This window comes from Nerophis lumbriciformis, linkage group LG23, assembly GCF_033978685.3.
Source record: "Nerophis lumbriciformis linkage group LG23, RoL_Nlum_v2.1, whole genome shotgun sequence".
Classification (NCBI taxonomy): domain Eukaryota; kingdom Metazoa; phylum Chordata; class Actinopteri; order Syngnathiformes; family Syngnathidae; genus Nerophis; species Nerophis lumbriciformis.
In genome coordinates, this window is record NC_084570.2 from 27,151,482 (window position 1) to 27,170,812 (window position 19,331).

Genomic DNA, 19,331 nt, shown 5'->3' on the forward strand with positions numbered 1-19,331 from the left:
ACTCGTCGCGGCCTAGCCCTCGCAGCTCTCGCTGCCGGCGACGGCCGGGTATGGGCCCGACGCTCCAGCGCCATCCATTTTCAGGGCTAGTTGATTCGGCAGGTGGGTTGTTACACACTCCTTAGCGGGTTCCGACTTCCATGGCCACCGTCCTGCTGTCTATATCAACCAACACCTTTTCTGGGGTCTGATGAGCGTCGGCATCGGGCGCCTTAACCCGGCGGTCCGTTCATCCCGCTGCGCCAGTTCTGCTTACCAAAAGTGGCCCACTCGGCTCACCAGGGTGAGCCCCACCCCTTTCGTGAGCGCACTGCGCGCGGAGTGACCCCTGTTACGCGCCCCCGGCAACGGGGGTGGCGGGCAGGTAAGCTGCGCGGGCGGAGCGCGTGGAGTGACCCCTGTTACGAGCCCCCGGCCACGGGGGTGGCGGGCAGGTAAGCTGCGCGGGCGGAGCGCGTGGAGTGACCCCTGTTACGTGCCCCCGGCAACGGGGGTGGCGGGCAGGTAAGCTGCGCGGGCGGAGCGCGTGGAGTGACCCCTGTTACGAGCCCCCGGCCACGGGGGTGGCGGGCAGGTAAGCTGCTTACCTGCTGCGCGTGACGCCGGCCGCGGCGAAGGCGGACGAGGCGGGGTGTCGTGCGGTGGGCGCGGTGGTGACCCTGGACGTGCGTCGGGCCCTTCTCGCGGATCACCTCAGCTACGGCTCCCGGTGGGGCCCTCTCGGGGAAGGGGCCTCGGTCCCGGACCCCGGCGAGGCGTCCCTTCTCCGCTCCGTAAAAGTGTCCATCTCTTTTTTTTTTTCTTCTTCTGTTGTGGTATATGCTGCAGGTGCCTGCTCGTTTTTCGTATGTGGGTAACAACATTTAACTATGTATATATATTTCCGAATTGGTTTAACTGCCACCCGCCTGAATCTTTTTAAAATCAAATTTTTTTTAATTTCAACCGCCCGACCCAACCCGCGGATAAAATCTAATTTCTTTTTATTTCAACCGCCCGATCCGCGGATAATCCGCGGACTCCGCGGTTGTGTCCGCAAACCGCGCATCTCTACTAGGTACAGTGGGAAGAGGAGTCATATGGCCCCATTCGTCACAGTTAATCTGACACATGAAACGTGACGAATTGGGGAGGTGCACTATTTGCTTTCGGAGCCGGACAGCAGTAGAGAGTGTTGGCTGTCTTAAAATGTGTTTGTGGCAATTCCAACTTTTACCACAGCGTCAGTTGCAATGAAGCGTGGTGCTTTTCCATCATTTTCAGCAGACTGCATTCCTCTCACATGACATCCACCCAAGAATGGGGCCATAAGAATCCCTTCCCTACTGTGTGATGCTATACTCTTGCAGGACTGTACATAGTTGTTTTTCAAATAGGGAGACCGACATAATAACACACATCATGTATATTACCGTACTTTCTGGGCTATAGACGCACCCACCAAATGTTCTAAGAAATAAATGTTTACATATTATTAGCCGCACCAGACCATAAGCCGGAGATATATAATTGTACAAAATATTTTGTAAAGATTTATTTACATATCTTAATTGTTTCTAAATGGTGTCTGTAACACGGCAGTAAAACGGATGATCAAACAAAACAGAAGTAATCGTAATGGACCCACTAGCTGTGCGCAAGCTAGCTCTCCAATCAGCTAAACAGACTCAATAACTCCGGGGTGACGTTTTGGTGAATTTACAAAACTGAAACAATATAAAAAGAATGCCATTGTAAGTTAACAATACTAACACAGACACTCGTAAACGTGTTAGCATATTAGCTAATGCTAAGGACGCTAGCTTCATTGTATTACGATAGCATTTATAACTATGCATGAAAACACTCCTACAGACATTACACATGGGACGGTTTTGTAAGTAAGAATAGTTTTAGTTGTATTGTAAAACTTACAAACGTGGCTTGGAGTGATGAATGAAGAATCCTTCCAAGTAGAAACGCTACAGACGAACAGTAGACGAAACGGGATATATTTCCGGTGCAAGGCACGAAACAGGAAGTACATTTTCAACCTACAGCGCCTGCAGTGAGTGAACTCGTCCAAAAGGGGGCACCATAGTACAAACAATAACACACCATTTTAGTGTCTCTGTCGGTCTATATGAAAACTATTTGTTGAATACAAAACATTAGTGAAGTGAATTATATTTATATAGCGATTTTCTCTAGTGACTCAAAGCAATTTACATTGTGAAGCCCAATATCTAAGTTACATTTTTAAATCAGTGTGGGTGGCACTGGGAGCAGGTGGGTAAAGTGTCTTGCCCAAGGACACAAATGGGTTGTACTTGTATAGCGCTTTTCTACCTTCAAGGTACTCAAAGCGCTTTGACACTACTTCCACATTTTACCCATTCACACACACATTCACACACTGATGGAGGGAGCTGCCATGCAAGGCGCTAACCAGCACCCATCAGGAGCAAGGGTGAAGTGTCTTGCTCAGGACACAACGGACATGACGAGGTTGGTACTAGGTGGGGATTGAACCAGGGACCCTCGGGTCGCGCACGGCCATTCTTCCACTGCGCCACGCCGTCCCAACGGCAGTGACTAGGTTGGCAGAAGTAGGGATTGAACCTGGAACCCTCAAGTTGCTGGCACGGCCACTCTACCAACCGAGCTATACCGCCCCACTATGGCCGTTAGCGAAGAAAAATCCATTAATCAGCCGCACTGTAGCTGGCGACTTGTCCAGGGTGTACCCCGCCTTGCACCCGAGTGCAGCTGGGATAAGCTCCAGCAATGCCCGCCACCCCGAAAGGAACCAGCGGTAAGAAATGGATGGATGGATAGCCTCACCGTTTTATAGGCCGCAGGATTCAAAGTGTAGGAAAAACGGTGCAGCTTATAGTCCAGGAAATACACTACTCCTGGTCAGCATTGCAGAGTCACCACATGTCGGCACAATCACCTGACACCTTCAATGGTGCTAAAACCCAGGCCTATACATGTGTCGTTTGTTTTTCTTCGCTTTGCGTCCATGACGATAGTGAACCAGAGTGGAAACCGACATCCCCCCACCACTCCCCGCCCGCCCCATTCACAGAAATAGTCTTGGATGCTTTTTATACCTTGCCCCGGCCAAAAAAGTGTTCACACACTCTAGTATTTCATTGAACTGTTTTTAGGTTCGATGACATCACACAGTCACTGCGGTATCATTTCCACACGCTTTTACAATGTTTGATCTTTATTTTTTATCTAGAGTTGTATGAATGACTTGCATTATATTGACCGCACCACTGCGCTTAGTCTTCTCCAGCGCATCCCAAACATTCTCTCTGGGGTTCTAGTCTGGACTTGAATCTGTCCAACCTTTCACAGTCTGATTTTAAAATGCCTGTGCCTAATGCAATGACCTGGTCTTTCAGCGTAGCCAGTAATCAGCTGACGCCATTCTTGGGACACATACGCTTTTTGAACCTAAACCTAAACCTGGCCAACTGATAAATCCAAGTGGTCAGGCAGGGTATATCCTCCTGAGAATCAGCATCTTCTGCAATGGACATTTGTGTTTTGAATTACAAGGCTATGTTTTTCTGACAACAGAAATGCACCAAAAACAAACATCCACTGCAAAGAACACTGTCTCTCTGGAGGATACAGTATATGTACTCGGACTCTGCCATTATGGTAAAAATAATTTATTTATTTATTTATATTTTGTCCTGTTTAGCCACTCAGACAAATCATATTGTTGATGTAGATCACAGGTGTCAAACTCAAGGCCCGAGGCCCTCCACGTCATTTTATACGGCCCGCAAAAGCCTGAAAATAATGTGTCAATAAAATACTTTAATACATTTATAACATTTCTCTGCTTTCTTATTTTCTTACTAAAAGTATTAGGTTTTTTTCCCAGTTCTACAGGGAAAAAAAATAGTGTCCAAATTGCAGCAAATATTATATTATCTAACTTTTTGGGTCAAAATCCGAATAAATACTTAAATATCTGCTTAACTTATGATTTCGAGGCAAGTTATCCATCAAATTGTACACTATAAAAATAACCAATAGATTTTACTGTAAAATTTAGGGAGTTTTTTTTCCTTTCCAGCATGTTACTACTATAAGTTGAGAAAAAAACGACCAATGTTGTTTTTTACAGTAACATTCTGTCGACTGAGCTGTCGGGTTTTTTTTTCTTCTTTTTTTTTTACTGTAAAATCCACGGTTGATGATTTTATGGTACCACATTTTATTATGGTAAAAAACTGGCAGCTGGGTTGCCAAAATAAGATTAAACATCGGTACTGTATTTTTATTTACAGTAATATGTTGTAAAAATAATAATAATTAAAAAAATACACCATATATTTTACAGTAAAAATCTGGCAACTAATCTGCCAGTTTTTTTCTGTAAAAAACAGTGGTAAAATCCACAGATTTTTTTTACTCTTTACGTCAAAATGTTTTTTAATATTTAAATTCATAAGCAAATGTATGTGTGTATGAATGTATGTATGTGTGTATGTATGTATGTATGTATGAATAACTGTGTATGAATGTATGTATATATGTATAGGGATGTCCCGATCCAGGTTTCTGCACTTCCGAACCGATACCGATATTGTTTTTGCATTTCCGATCCGATACCGATACTGACCGATACCGATACTGACCGATACTGGCCTATCCGAGCATGTATTAAAGTTTAAAGTTATTTAGCCTACTTAGTTGTCAGAATCATGTTGAAAAGGGTTTTAGTACTCTTGATAACAACTAGGCAGCTGAATTAGGGGAGTTTGAATAATACACAATGGTTGGTAACAAGAAACTGACCTGTTTATTCAAGGATAAACACAAAATAGACAAAATTATACATGACAAACAGAAATGGCATCATTGAACTAGGGCTGGGCGATATGGCCTTTTTTTTAATATTGCGATATTTTAAGGCCATATTGCGATACACAATATATATCTCGATATTTTGCCTTAGCCTTGAATGAACACTTGATGCATATAATCACAGCAGTATGATGATTCTATGTGTTTTGATTGATTGATTGAGACTTTTATTAGTAGGTTGCACAGTGAAGTACATATTCCGTACAATTGACCACTAAATGGTAACACCCCAATAAGTTTTTCAACTTGTTTAAGTTGGGGTCCACTTAAATTGATTCATGATACAGACCTATACTATCAGATATATACTATCATCAGAATACAGTCATCACACAAGATAATCACATTGAATTATTTACATTATTTATAATCAAGGGTGTGGAGGGGGGCGCCGGATGTAAGTGTCAGAGTTTGATATGAGAATAAATCTAAAGTTAAAATATAGGGTAGAAATGCACCCATTTGGAGGAAATGTAGTCTTGATTTTCAAAATTTTCTTTCAAGGCTTGCATGTCTACATTAAAACATTCTTCTTCATACTGCATTAATATATGCCACTTTTAAACTTTCATGCAGAGAAGGAAATCACAACTAAAAAAATCACTAATTTTTTCATACGGTGTTGATGTGGACATTTTTGCCTCTGCATTTTGATGGTGTGGACGTGTGGCACCGAATGGAGATAAGCGTCTCGACAGACGTCACGATATTTGAACAATGATGACGAAAACTGTTTTCTCTGTCGTGTCCGTGTGTCGAAAATTGTTATGCGCTTATTTTTTTATTTGATTTTGTGCGTGGCATAGATTTGCTATGCGCAGAGGACGCTTAAACAGTGCGCAATTGCACAGGCGAGCACCTTAGAGGGAGCGTTGCTCGCACGGCTGCGCTAGCATCACAGCTAACGTTAGCCATGCTGCTACCTTTCTGCTCGGGGAGGACGTATACGTATGTGACGTATGACGTGACAGTATGTGACGTATGTCGTGACAGTATGTGACGTGTGTAAGAAGGTGCACTTGCTGTCTGTGAGAGGGAGACACAGGAAAGAGTGAGAAGAGCCTGTAGTGCAATGCCAGCAGCTAAAAGCAACTGCGTGAGAATTCACAGACCTGTGGATGTGTTGAAGGTGTGCTGGAAAATGCGGAACGGAAATTACAGAGCAGCAGAAAAGTGGAATGTATTATTTAAATCGGTGCGTTGGAAAACACGGACCGGAGTTTTTTTTAAACTGGACCTCGATCGGCATTTTCCCATGCCTTGCCGATACGCAATTTTTGGCAAATATCGGCAGCCGATCCGATCCAAATATCGGATCGGGACATCCCTATATATGTATGAATAACTGTGTGTATGAATGTATGTATATATGTATGAATAATTGTGTGTATGAATGTATGTGTATATTTATGAATAATTGTGTGTATGTACGTATGTCTGTATATATTAATGAATAACTGTGTGTATGTACGTACAGTATGTATGTGAATTTGTATATACAATATATTTGTCTCCCAGTGTGTGCGGGAGCCAAAGTATGACCCCAGTCACCTAGAGAGCCCCACTCAAAACAGCAGGTGCGGTGCCCAGTGAACAAGGGACGACCGGCCCCACGCAGCCAGGCCGGCCAGCGACAGGACCCCCAGAACGGGGCCCACCGTGCACGGCAAAACTCTAAATCACAATTAAATATGACCCTTTTACCTTGATCTCGACTATCCCACTCTCAATCACTTTGTAGCCAAAGTTTGTTCAAACAAATAATTTTTGGGTCCAGCCCCAATATATACGTACAGTACGTGTCCGACCCATTTTGAAAGGAGTGCACCAAGCGGTTAAGCGTCAATAATGATTTCTTCACCTTCAGCTTCACCTCAGTGTTATTGGCCAGTCTGGACAGGAATGTAGCTCTCCCAACCAATGGGCTGAGGGCCCCGAGGGGTCCTGCCCCTGGACCAAAATAGCCCTGTAAATACACGGCTGGCACTATGAGAACTGGAGCTGGCCCGGCTGATGAATGCTTTGTGTACAAACAAGGAATGCTTGTCAGCCGGGTGCTGCTGAACCATGCAGGCCAGTGTCGGTCTTTGTTGTGGTCGGCACCAAGCGCCAGTGGAGAGACACGAACGTTTGGACATCCTGTAAAGATATTTACTGATCTGAGTTGTCAGAGATGTCTACTACTTGTAAACATCTCAAGTAAACTGAGTAGTATAGTACAATGCACATTTGTGCATTCACAATCTTTTTTTTATGCATTATAAATCGTAAATAAACTATAGCAAGAGGTGGCTAACAATATAATTAATGGGGGTACCATCTATTCTGCCTATAAAGCCCTCTTGAAGCTTCCAACATTTTATATACATTCTGTAAATATATACCGTATTTTCCGCACCATAAGGCGCCCTGGGTTAAAAGCCGCGCCTTCAATGAACGGCATATTTCAAAACTTTGTCCACCTATAAGCCGCCCGGTGTTGTAAGCCGCATCTAACTGCGCTAAAGGAATGTCAAAAAAACAGTCAGATAGGTCAGTCAAACTTTAATAATATATTAAAAACTAGCGTTCTAACAACTCTGTTCACTCCCGAAATGTACGCAAATGTGCAATCACAAACATACGTATATCAACATGGACAGAGCTGCGTGAAAAAAGCCACCCGGCCTCTTCGCGTAAACTTAAACTTACCTTAACCACTCGCTCATCTTTTCTTCATCCATCCCTTCGAGTTAGCTTTTTATGATGACGCCGGCTGGAAAGGTCTCTTTTGGCAAGGTCTTCCTTTTGAATATCACCATGGGTGGAAGTTTCTGGCCATTAGCATGGCAAGCTAGAACCACAGTGAAGGATGACTTCTCATTCCCTGTGGTGCGAATATTCACCGTACGTGCTCCCGTTGTATCCACAGTGCGTTTCACAGGAATATCAGTTGCTGTGAAATAGTAATCCGTGTGCGGATGGAGAGATTGCGTCTTTTCATGAACCGGATCCCTGACGCTTAGTAGGAGCCATTTTGTGGTCTTTACAGATGTAAACACACAAAGGAAATGAAACGTACGGTATATCCGCACGCTTTTTCTTCTTCTACGCGGGCGGGTGGTTGCTTACAGTAGAAGAAGAAGCGCTTCCTGTTCTATGGGGGCGGGTGCTTACCTTGGCGGTTGCTTGCGTAGAAGAAGAAGCGCTTCCTGTTCTACCGGGAAAAAAGATGGCGGCTGTTTACCGAAGTTGCGAGATCGAAACTTTATGAAAATTAATCGTAATATTAATCCATATATAAAGCGCACCGGGTTAAAAGCCGCACTGTCAGCTTTTGAGTAAATTTGTGGTTTTTAGGTGCGGCTAATAGTGCGGAAAATACGGTATGTAATGTAGTAACAGGCACATTCATGTAATATTTACGTATCTTGGTGTTTTTTAGCATTACCTGAACATTTTGGTGGCGCATCATAACATGTGCTATTTCCTTCAACAATAGTAACACCACCACCACTGATCATGACAGACTTCATGCGAGCCAACAACGACTACTTTGGGACAAATGATGAGTCAGAACCTTAAATTTTTTAGCCTGGATATAACGAGGATGATTGCAAGTTTTAGACGCTGAGTGATAATCAGATCGTGCTGTAGTGAAACACTAAGCATCATGCAGCAAACACATATAAACTACAAACTTACTGTACAATGTCTGGTCTCACTAGGATGTCGACTGATGGGATGTTTATATATTTCAGCACAAGGCTTGTGTCACCCGTTTAGATGATAAAATCATAATTCTCACTCCTCAGGTAAACATTTTTTTTCCCGGAGCAAACGAGCACCTTGTTGATCTTCCTAGCGATGTTGAATTTCAAAGTTGACCAACTTCTCGGCTTCTGGCCACAACCTTCTACTGTACAAGCGTGAGGGATGATTTATAATCCAGCACAAACTTTTACCAACTCATAGGCGATGTAGCAGCTCGGAATGTCCATAGATGGAGTAGCTACGTTACCTCCATGATCAAGATGCCGTGTTACTAAATGTAGTTTCTCCGTGTTAGCTCTTACAATAACAATGTGGCTAATACCCAGTTAAAGTATGTAAATGTTGTATTGTTGGCAATTTTGAATGTTTCTTTGTTTTTTTAAAGGGCCTTAATAGGCAGAATAGATGAATCCGGTTACATGCATTGTTAGTCACCTCTTGCTAGTGTTTTTTTTTACGGTTTAGGATGCCTAAAGAAGAGAAAGACGTGTTGTTGTCTCACACAGGGATTGTGAATGATAAGCAACATTCCCAAAGAAGTGCAGTTCCCCTTAAAGATGTTCAATATTACTCTTAACCACCACTAGGAGGCTCCCTTCTGGGCAGTTTCAGCCTCTTGTAAGGCGGTCTGAGCAATGATGTGATCATGTTATACAGTATTTCCTTATCAGACTCTGACCTTAGTCATTGCCGCATATGAGCGGACATGGCGGGGAAGGAGGAGGAGGAGGGAGGATGTGAATGATCTATACTTGGAACTTCATTCATCAAACCTGGTAGCCGTGACCTTTTAATCCACAAAAAACACGTAACCTTATGGAATGCAACATTTCGCACCAAAGTGATGCAACATGAGGACGCTACGTTTTGGTTGTTGCCGTAATTTCCGGACTAAAGAGCGCATCTAAATATAAGAAACACTCATTCATCTTTGGAAGAATTCCTCTGACCTGTGCGGGTTTTGAAACATGAAATATTCACATATTAAACAAAAGACAGTGGCTGTGACACGGTTTGCAGGGGTACAGTACACGGTATGCAGGAGTACAGTACACAGAGTACAGTATACAGTAGTACAGTACATACTATACAGTAGTGCAATACACAATATACAGCGGTACAGTACACGGTACACAGCAATACAGTATACAGTAGTACAGTACACGGTATACAGCAGTACAGTATACAGTAGTACAGTCCATGTATACAGTAGTACAGTACATGTATACAGTAGTACAGTACATTGTATACAGTAGTACAGTACATGTTATGCAGTAGTACAGTTTATGGTATACAGCAGTACAGTATACAGTAGTACAGTACACAGTAGTACAGTATACAGTAGTACAATACACGGTATACAGCAATACTGTATACAGTAGTACAGTACAGGGTATACAGCAGTACAGTATACATTAGTACAATACATGGTATACAGTAGTACAGTACATGGTATACAGTAGTACAGTGCACAGTGTACAGGAGTACAGTATACAGTAGTACAGTACACGGTATACAGCAATACAGTAGTACAGTACACGATATACAGCACTACAAGATACAGTATTACAGTACATTGTATACAATAGTACAGTACACAGTAGTATAGTATACAGTAGTACAGTAAACGATATACAGCAATACTGTATACAGTAGTACAGTACACAGTAGTACAGTATACAGTAGTACAATACATGGTATACAGTAGTACAGTACATGGTATACAGTAGTACAGTACACGGTGTACAGTATACAGTAGTACAGTACACGGTATACAGCAGTACAGTATACAGTAGTACAGTACACGGTATACAGCTATACAGTATACAGTAGTACAGTACACGATATACAGCAGTACAATATACAGTAGTACAGTATATTGTATACAGTAGTACAGTACACAGTAGTATAGTATACAGTAGTACAGTACACGGTATACAGCAATACTGTATACAGTAGTACAGTACACAGTAGTACAGTATACAGTAGTACAATACATGGTATACAGTAGTACAGTACATGGTATACAGTAGTACAGTACACGGTGTACAGGAGTACAGTATACAGTAGTACAATACACGGTATACAGCAATACAGTATACAGTAGTACAGTACACGTATACAGCAATACAGTATACAGTAGTACAGTATACAGCAGTACAATATACAGTAGTACAGTACATTGTATACAGTAGTACAGTACACTGGGACGGCGTGGCGCAGTGGAAGAATGGCCGTGCGTGACCCGAGGGTCCCTGGTTCAATCCCCACCTAGTACCAACCTCGTCATGACCGTTGTGTCCTGAGCAAGACACTTCACCCTTGCTCCTGATGGCTGCTGGTTAGCGCCTTGCATGGCAGCTCCCTCCATCAGTGTGTGAATGTGTGTGTGAATGGGTAAATGTGGAAGTAGTGTCAAAGCGCTTTGAGTACCTTGAAGGTAGAAAAGCGCTATACAAGTACAACCCATTTATCATTTATTACACATTAGTACAGTATACAGTAGTACAGTACACGGTATACAGCAATACTGTATACAGTAGTACAGTACAGGGTATACAGCAATACAGTAAACAGTAGTACAGTACACGGTATACAGTAGTACAGTAAATGGTATACAGTAGTAAAGTACATTGTATACAGTAGTGCAGTACATGGTATACAGCAGTACAGTAGTACAGTACATGATATACAGTAGTTCAGCAGGTGTCCTTAACTTTTTTGACCTTGACTTTTCTACTACAAAGGGGCCCGAGGCCCACTCACATAACACTGAATTAGTAATCTTACTGTTGATTTTGATTATATTCAATAATGATATCTAACCTACTTACAGTTTAACAGGATCAACTATGTTAAATAACTTCCAATCATGTGTTATTTAAAAAAAAGTATTATCAAGGATCAGGTCAGGCTGATTGCAAAACTAAATACTAATCAAATATACTGCAAAGTAAGGACTTATAAACGCTGTTGAAAAAAAATTCATAAAATAAATACATTCTAACTAAACTAATAATATTTATGTTTCTTAAATAAACTGTCAATGAGATTTAGGCACAACTGAAAATACAGCTTTACCACTTTAGTCATATTTTCTGCGCTTGAGAAACTTCTTTCAGACTGTAGCGGGAGACTTCTTCTGATTGTTTGATATTGTCATTACTGCCACAAGTGGTGGAAAAGTGTATTACACCTGAGTACGGACCACTGTGGTTAAGAAACACTGGTATACGGTATACACTAGGCCTGGGCGATATGGCTTAAAATAAAATCTCCAATTTTTTCACCAAAAATTTGATTTACGATTTTTTTCCAATTTGTTTTCCTTACTTTAAAAAAACAAACAAAAAACAGAGTTCAAATGACAGATAATTCATAACAGATTTATTTATTTATTTGAGGAGCGATATTACAGCATAAATATCTGGTATCGATCTTTCCGCACATCACGTGTAGGATTTAGTGCTAATATTTGGGTGGAAAAGTTGAGGCCTGATGTCAAAAAAGTTAAGACCCCCTGTGACAGAGCAAAGTTTGGGCAGTAGCAAGAAGAAGCGAATGGAGACGACTCTCCTAGACAAGGTTCCTCTTGTTGTGGCTGTGGACTGCACTCATTAGGCTGATTTAGGGGAACGGGAGGAGTGGGAGGAGAAAGCTGAGCCGGCGTTTAGCGAGAGCGAGGAAGATGACAAAGTGACTGTAACTCCGCCAGCTGAAGGAGGGCCGGCGTCACAAGAATTCAACTCGCTTTTGTTATCGCTAATTTGTCGTTCTTAGCTCGCTGGCGACACGTGGAGGAGTGACTTTCACTTGGACTTGTTGTTGTTGGAATAGTCGCAGGTTGTCGGTAAGAATTGTCTGTCTATCTACTGCTCGTGCTAATCTGATCAGAAGAGTGATTTACAAAATGCCTTTTTGTGCAACTCGTCACATCAAATTTATACAAAACAAACTTTGTCATTTACACTTTTAAGAAGTGCAGTACAATCAACATCGTGATCGATATCAGTCAGTCTGAGTACGCCTTGGAAGCAACTATTCCCTAATGCTTGTCTAAATGTATTCTATTAGTTTGTTGCACCTGTGTGTTTGTAGCTGTAGGTTTGTAGCTATAAGTTTGTGTTTGTAGCTCTAAGTTTGTGTTTGTAGCAGTAAGGTTGTGTTTGTAGCTGTAAGTTAGTAGTTTGTTTGTAGCTATAAGTGTTTGTTAGTAGCTCTAAGTTTGTGTTCGTAGCTATAGGTTTATGTTTGTTGCTATATGTTTGTGTTTGTAGCTATAGGTTTGTGTTTGTAGCTATAGGTTTGTGTTTGTAGCTATAAGTTTGTGTTTGTAGCTATAGGTTTGTGTTTGTAGCTATAGGTTTGTGTTTGTAGCTATAGGTTTGTGTTTGTAGCTGTAAGTTTGTGTTTGTATATGTAAGTTTGTTTATGTAGCTCTAAGTTTGTGTATGTAGCTATATGTTTATGTTTGTAGCTATAAGTTTGTGTTTGTAGCTGTAGGTTTGTGTTTGTAGCTGTAGGTTTCTGTTTGTTGCTATAAGTTTGTGTTTGTCGCTATAGGTTTGTGTTTGTAGCTATAAGTTTGTGTTTGTAGCCATAGGTTTTTGTTTGTTGCTATAAGTTTGTGTTTGTAGCTATAGGTTTGTGTTTGTAGCTATAAGTTTGTGTTTGTAGCTATAGGTTTGTGTTTGTAGCTATAGGTTTGTTTGTTGCTAAAAGTTTGTGTTTGTAGCTATAGGTTTGTGTTTGTAGCTATAAGTTTGTGTTTGTAGCTATAGGTTTGTGTTTGTAGCTGTAGGTTTCTGTTTGTTGCTATAAGTTTGTGTTTGTCGCTATAGGTTTGTGTTTGTAGCTATAGGTTTGTGTTTGTAGCTATAAGTTTGTGTTTGTAGCCATAGGTTTTTGTTTGTTGCTATAAGTTTGTGTTTGTAGCTATAGGTTTGTGTTTGTAGCTATAAGTTTGTGTTTGTAGCTATAGGTTTGTGTTTGTAGCTATAGGTTTGTTTGTTGCTAAAAGTTTGTGTTTGTAGCTATAGGTTTGTGTTTGTAGCTATAAGTTTGTGTTTGTAGCTATAGGTTTGTGTTTGTAGCTATAGGTTTGTGTTTGTAGCTGTAAGTTTGTGTTTGTAGCTGTAAGTTTGTGTTTGTAGCTCTAAGTGTGTGTATGCAGCTCTAAGTTTGTGTTTGTATCTATAAGTTTGTGTTTGTAGCTATAGGTTTGTGTTTGTAGCTATTAGTGTTGTCCTGATACCAATATTTTGGTACCGGTACCAAAATGTATTTCGGTACTTTTCTAAATAAAGGGGACCACAAAAAATGTCATTATTGGCTTTATTTTAACAAAAAATCTTAGGGTACATTAAACATATTTTTTTTATTGCAAGTTTGTTCTTAAATAAAATAGTGAACATACTAGAAAACTTGTCTTTTAGTAGTAAGTAAACAAACAAAGGCTCCTAATTTAGCTGCTGATGTATGCAGTAACATATTGTGTCATTTATATTCTATTATTTTGTCAAAATTATTAAGGACAAGTAGTAGAAAATTAAATATTAATATACTTTTTAATTTACTGTTAATATCTGGTTGTTTTCTGTTTTAACATGTTCTATCTACACTTCTGTTAAAATGTAATAATCACTTATTCTTCTGTTGTTGTTACTTTACATTAGTTTTGGATGATACCACAAATTTGGGTATCAATCCGACACCAAGTAGTTACAGGATCATACATTGGTCATATTCAAAGTTCTCATGTCTCCAGGGACGCATTTCCTGAGTTTATAAACATAATATAAATAAAAAACAAAAAACAAAAGAAGATTTTGTGATGCTAAAAAGTATCGATGTAATCATAGTTGTATCGACTAGATGCACTCTTGTACTTGGTATCATCACAGTGGATGTTAGGTGTTGATCCACAAATGGCGTTTGTTTATATTTTAGCGTCCCGGAAGAGTTGGTGCTGCAGGGAATTCTGGGAATTTGTTCTGTAGTGTTTATGTTGTGTTGCGGTGCAAATATTCTCCCAAAATGTGTTTGTCATTATTTTTTAGTGTGGTTTCACTATATGGCACACATTTATGACAGTGTTGGCGTTGTTCATATGGCCACCTGTAGTGTGACATGTATGGCTGTTAAGTAAGTATGCACTTCATTCACTTGTGTGTAGTGTGTTTAAATGTAAGTAGGGCAACTTAATGATTGATGATTGGTCATAGAGTAAACTTATTTTGACTTTGTCAGCTACAGACCATTGTACCATGTCAAAAGTCATGACTGCGGTGTGTAGTGAGGCATGTATAGCTGTCACTTGTCCTACAGGGATGATTCTTGTAATAAATGTATTTGACTTGTCCCCATGGAGATAAGGATACATGATTTAGGAGGAGTTACAACACTGCAGACTGCGGATAGTTATTAGCCGTTAGCTAGCTAACCGTGTCTCAAAGCGTGACGACGCCAATGGGTGGGTGACCGTTACTGTTTAGAGGTGGTATAGTACCAAATATGATTCATTAGTATCATGTACTATACTAATACCGGTATACCGCACAACCCTAGTAGCTATACGTTTGTTTTTGTAGCTATAGGTTTGTGTTTGTAGCTATAGGTTTGTGTTTGTAGCTATACGTTGGTGTTTGTAGCTATAAGTTTGTGTTTGTTGCTATGAGTCTGTGTTTGTAGCTATAAGTTTGTGTTGGTTGCTATAAGTTTGGGTTTGTAGCTATACGTTTGTTTTTGGTGTTTGTAGCTATACGTTTGTGTTTGTCGATATATGTTTGTGTTTGTAGCTATAGGTCTGTGTTTGTTGTCACGACTTGGACTATGGAGTTTTTGTTTTCCCGAGATGCAAGTGAACTTGGATCGGACATGGCTTGAAGGTGGGTACATGATTTATTTTAAACACTAACAAACTACAAAACAGAAGCAAACAAAAGGCGCGCACAATGGTGGAGGTAAAAAACTTGGCGAATGAAAACAAAACTTGCACAAAGGCAGAAACTGTGAACACAAAATAAAAACACTTACTGTGGCATGGGACTGTGAACATGGCTTGATACGAGAGGATAGCAGGGTTAGAAAAGATATGACACCAGGACGAACAACAGAAAATGAAAAGCTTAAATAACACAGACGTGATTAACAACAGGTGCGTGACATGACAGGTGAAAACTAATGGGTTGCTATGGTGACAAACAAGAGTGCACAATGAGTCCAAACGTGGAACAGGTGAAACTAATGGGTAACCATGGAAACAAGACAAGGGAGTGAAAAGCAGGAACTAAAAAGAGTCCAAAACCAAACAGCACATGGCCAAACAAAAATATGATCAACACAGACATGACATTTGTAGCTATAGGTTTGTGTTTGTAGCTCTAAGTTTGTGTTTGTAGCTCTAAGTTTGTGTTTGTAGCTATAGGTGTGTGTTTCTGGCGATAAGTTTGTTTTTGTAGCTGTAAGTTTGTGTTTGTAGCCAAGTACATTTATAGATAAAAGAAGAGGACTGAACTGTGTTGATATCATAAATAGATAGTTTATTTTCCTAAACAGAGGAGCAGATGGAGCCAAATAATTAGAGGAGGTAGCTATTCTTACAAATAGGGCTGGGCGATATGGCCTTTTTTTAATATCTCGATATTTTTAGGCCATATCGCGTTACACGATATATATCTCGATATTTTGCCTTAGTCTTGAATGAACACTTGATACATATAATCACAGCAGTATGATGATTCTATGTGTCCACATTAAAACATTATTGTTCATACTGCATTAATATATGCTCATTTTAAACTTTCATGCAGAGAGGGAAATCACAACTAAGTCAATTTAGCAAAACTGTATTTATTAAACAGTTACTAAGCAGTGGCACAAACATTCATGTCATTTCCAAAACAGAAAGTGCAAGATTGTCAGAGACATTTTAAAACAAGCTATAAGTGCACTTTTGTGAATGATGTCACTAAGATGACATTTCAAAACAACACTAAATTAAAGTGCACTTTTTGTACAGAACGCCACTACAATAGTTTAAAACAAATAAAGCGCACTTTTGTGCATGATGACACACAAGATATTTCAATAAGTGTCACATAAAAATGAGCTGCATATCAAATAGTATATGTCCTACGGTGTTGATGTGGAAATAGTTGCTTCGGCATTTAGTTGGTGTGGCACCGAACGGAGATGTTTACATGTAAAGACATATTCCCGCTTGAAGCCAAACCACCGTCAGACGATGGACCCGGTGCTGTTTTTCTTGGGAATTAATTATTCCTCCATTTGTAACCAGATTCGCACCTTCTTTCTCTCGTATTACCACTCAAACCACACCGTTAGCTGTTAGCATCACAGCTAACGTTACCATGTCGCTACCTGTCTGCTCCGCGGGAGCGTGTGACGTTGCTCACGTGACAGTATGTGACGTATGTAGGAAGGTGCGCTTGTTTTAAGTCTCTGTGAGAAGGAGAGACAGGAAAGAGTGAGAAATGTATGCAGTTTAATGCCCCGCAGCTAAAAGCAACTGCGTGAGAACGCGTACTCGAATATCACGATCAGAGCCGGCCCAAGGCATAAGCGTACTAAGCGCTTGCTTAGGGCCCCGCGGCCACCAGGGGGCCCCCAAAAGCAATTAACAAAAAATTATTTATTTTTATTTTTTGCATGTACGAGTCTGACTGATGATTTCTAAATGATCAAAGATATATTATTGTACAAAAACACAATTTAAGGTCAACATTTTTGCACATTGCTGTTTCAGGTTTTTGTTACCAAAAATAATAAAGTGAATCAGAATCAGCTTTATTGTCCAGTTATGTTTAACACACATGGAATTTAACTTCAGTAGACTGCGCTCTCTTTGTACAAAGTAAACATTAAATATGAACAATTAACTAAAAATATAAACTAGTAATTAAAGACTAATATGTACAAGACTGATGAGACAAGATGACACTTTTACTGTAAATACAAAGCTTTATCACTTGGACTGTTCAACCCCAGGCCACTCTTGTAGCTGAATGTTTTCTACATTTTAAGATTAGGAACCATATGTGGCACTCTGGACATCATTCGTTCATTCATTGGTATTATTTATGTTCTTAACTGGGCCACCCCCATATCTTTATAAATGACATGTCATTTGTAAAGACATGCCAGGCTGACAATAGGATAATGTAAACAACACTGCCAGAGCCGCAATGAGTTTATATATTATTTATATATTATTGGCAGAAATAGAGGGCCCCAAAATCAAATTTTGCTTAGGGCCCCATGGAGGCTTGGGCCGGCACTGATCACGATATAGTCATTTTCTATATCGCACAGAGACAAACCCGCGATGTATCGAGTATATCGATATATCGCCCATCCCTACTTACAAATGTATTTTGCATAATGAGTAATTTGTGTAAATTTGATGGATATGTACTAGCCCAGACAATATTGCAATAGATAAGGTATGGATTAATTAAACTGTAATAAAGAGTTAAGAGTAGGGCTGGGCGATATTGCCTTTTTTTTAATATCTCGATATTTTTAGGCCATATCGCGATACACGATATATATCTCGATATTTTGCCTTTGCCTTGAATGAACACTTGATACATATAATCACAGCAGTATGATGATTCTGTGTCTACATTAAAACATTCTTGTTCATACTGCATTAATATATGCTCATTTTAAACTTTCATGCAGAGAGGGAAATCACAACCAAGTCAATTTACCAAAACTGTATTTATTAAACTGTTATTAAGCAGTGGCACAAACATTCATGTCATTTCAAAACAGAAAGTGCAAGATTGTCAGAGACATTTTAAAACAAGCTATAAGTGCACTTTTGTGCATGATGACACACAATATATTTCAATAAGTGTCACATAAAAATGAGCTGCATATCAAATAGTATATGTCCTATGGTGTTGATGTGGAAATAGTTGCTTTGGCATTTAGTTGGTGTGGCACCGAACGGAGATGTTGACATGATGTAAAGACATATTCCCGCTTGAAGCCAAACCACCGTCAGACGATGGACCCCGTGCTGTTTTTCTTGGTAATTAATTATTCCTCCATTTGTTACCAGATTCGCACCGTCTTTCTCTCGTATTACCACTCAAACCACACTGTTAGCTGTTAGCATCACAGCTAACATTACCATGTTGCTACTTCTCACTCCGCGGGAGTGTGTGATGTTGCTCACGTGACAGTATGTGACGTATGTAAGAAGGTGCGCTTGTTTTAAAGTCTCTGTGAGAAGGAGAGACAGGAAAGAGTGAGAAATGCATGCAGTTTAATGCCCTGTAGCTAAAAGCAACTGCGTGAGAACGTATACTCGAATATCACGATATAGTCATTTTCTATATCGCACAGAGACAAACCCGCGATATATCGAGTATATCGTTATATCGCCCAGCCCTAGTTAAGAGGCATGCCTGATTAACCAAACCCCTGATTCTTCTGATGATACCAAGAGATCTTGACACTTTGTTGGTGACTGAACCTATTTGTTCTGTCCATGACAATTTTTCATCCACTATGATACCTAGAAATTTGGTAGATGAAACTTGACTAATTTCGATTCCTCCAATAAAAAATGGTTTTGTTTTTGCTTGCAAACACAATAAAGTTGGAACCTCCCCAGATTGCAGGGATAGGGCAAATATGTGTGTAAGGGGTTTGATAATATAGGACAAAAC

At 40.3% G+C, this 19,331-nt stretch overlaps 1 protein-coding gene across 2 annotated transcripts in view; it reads left to right on the forward strand.

The window, feature by feature from the left end:
- Nucleotides 1–19,331, forward strand: part of tfeb (transcription factor EB) — a 136,893-nt gene that overhangs the window by 18,450 nt on the left and 99,112 nt on the right. Inside the window, exon 1 of one of the 2 annotated variants that reach the window (XM_061984858.1) lies at nt 12,354–12,478. The exons of the other annotated variant lie outside the window; for it this stretch is intronic. The gene's annotated coding sequence lies outside the window, so the exon portion shown is untranslated. Of the gene's footprint in view, nt 1–12,353; nt 12,479–19,331 lie in introns of those variants that run through there. 2 annotated transcript variants of the gene reach the window in all.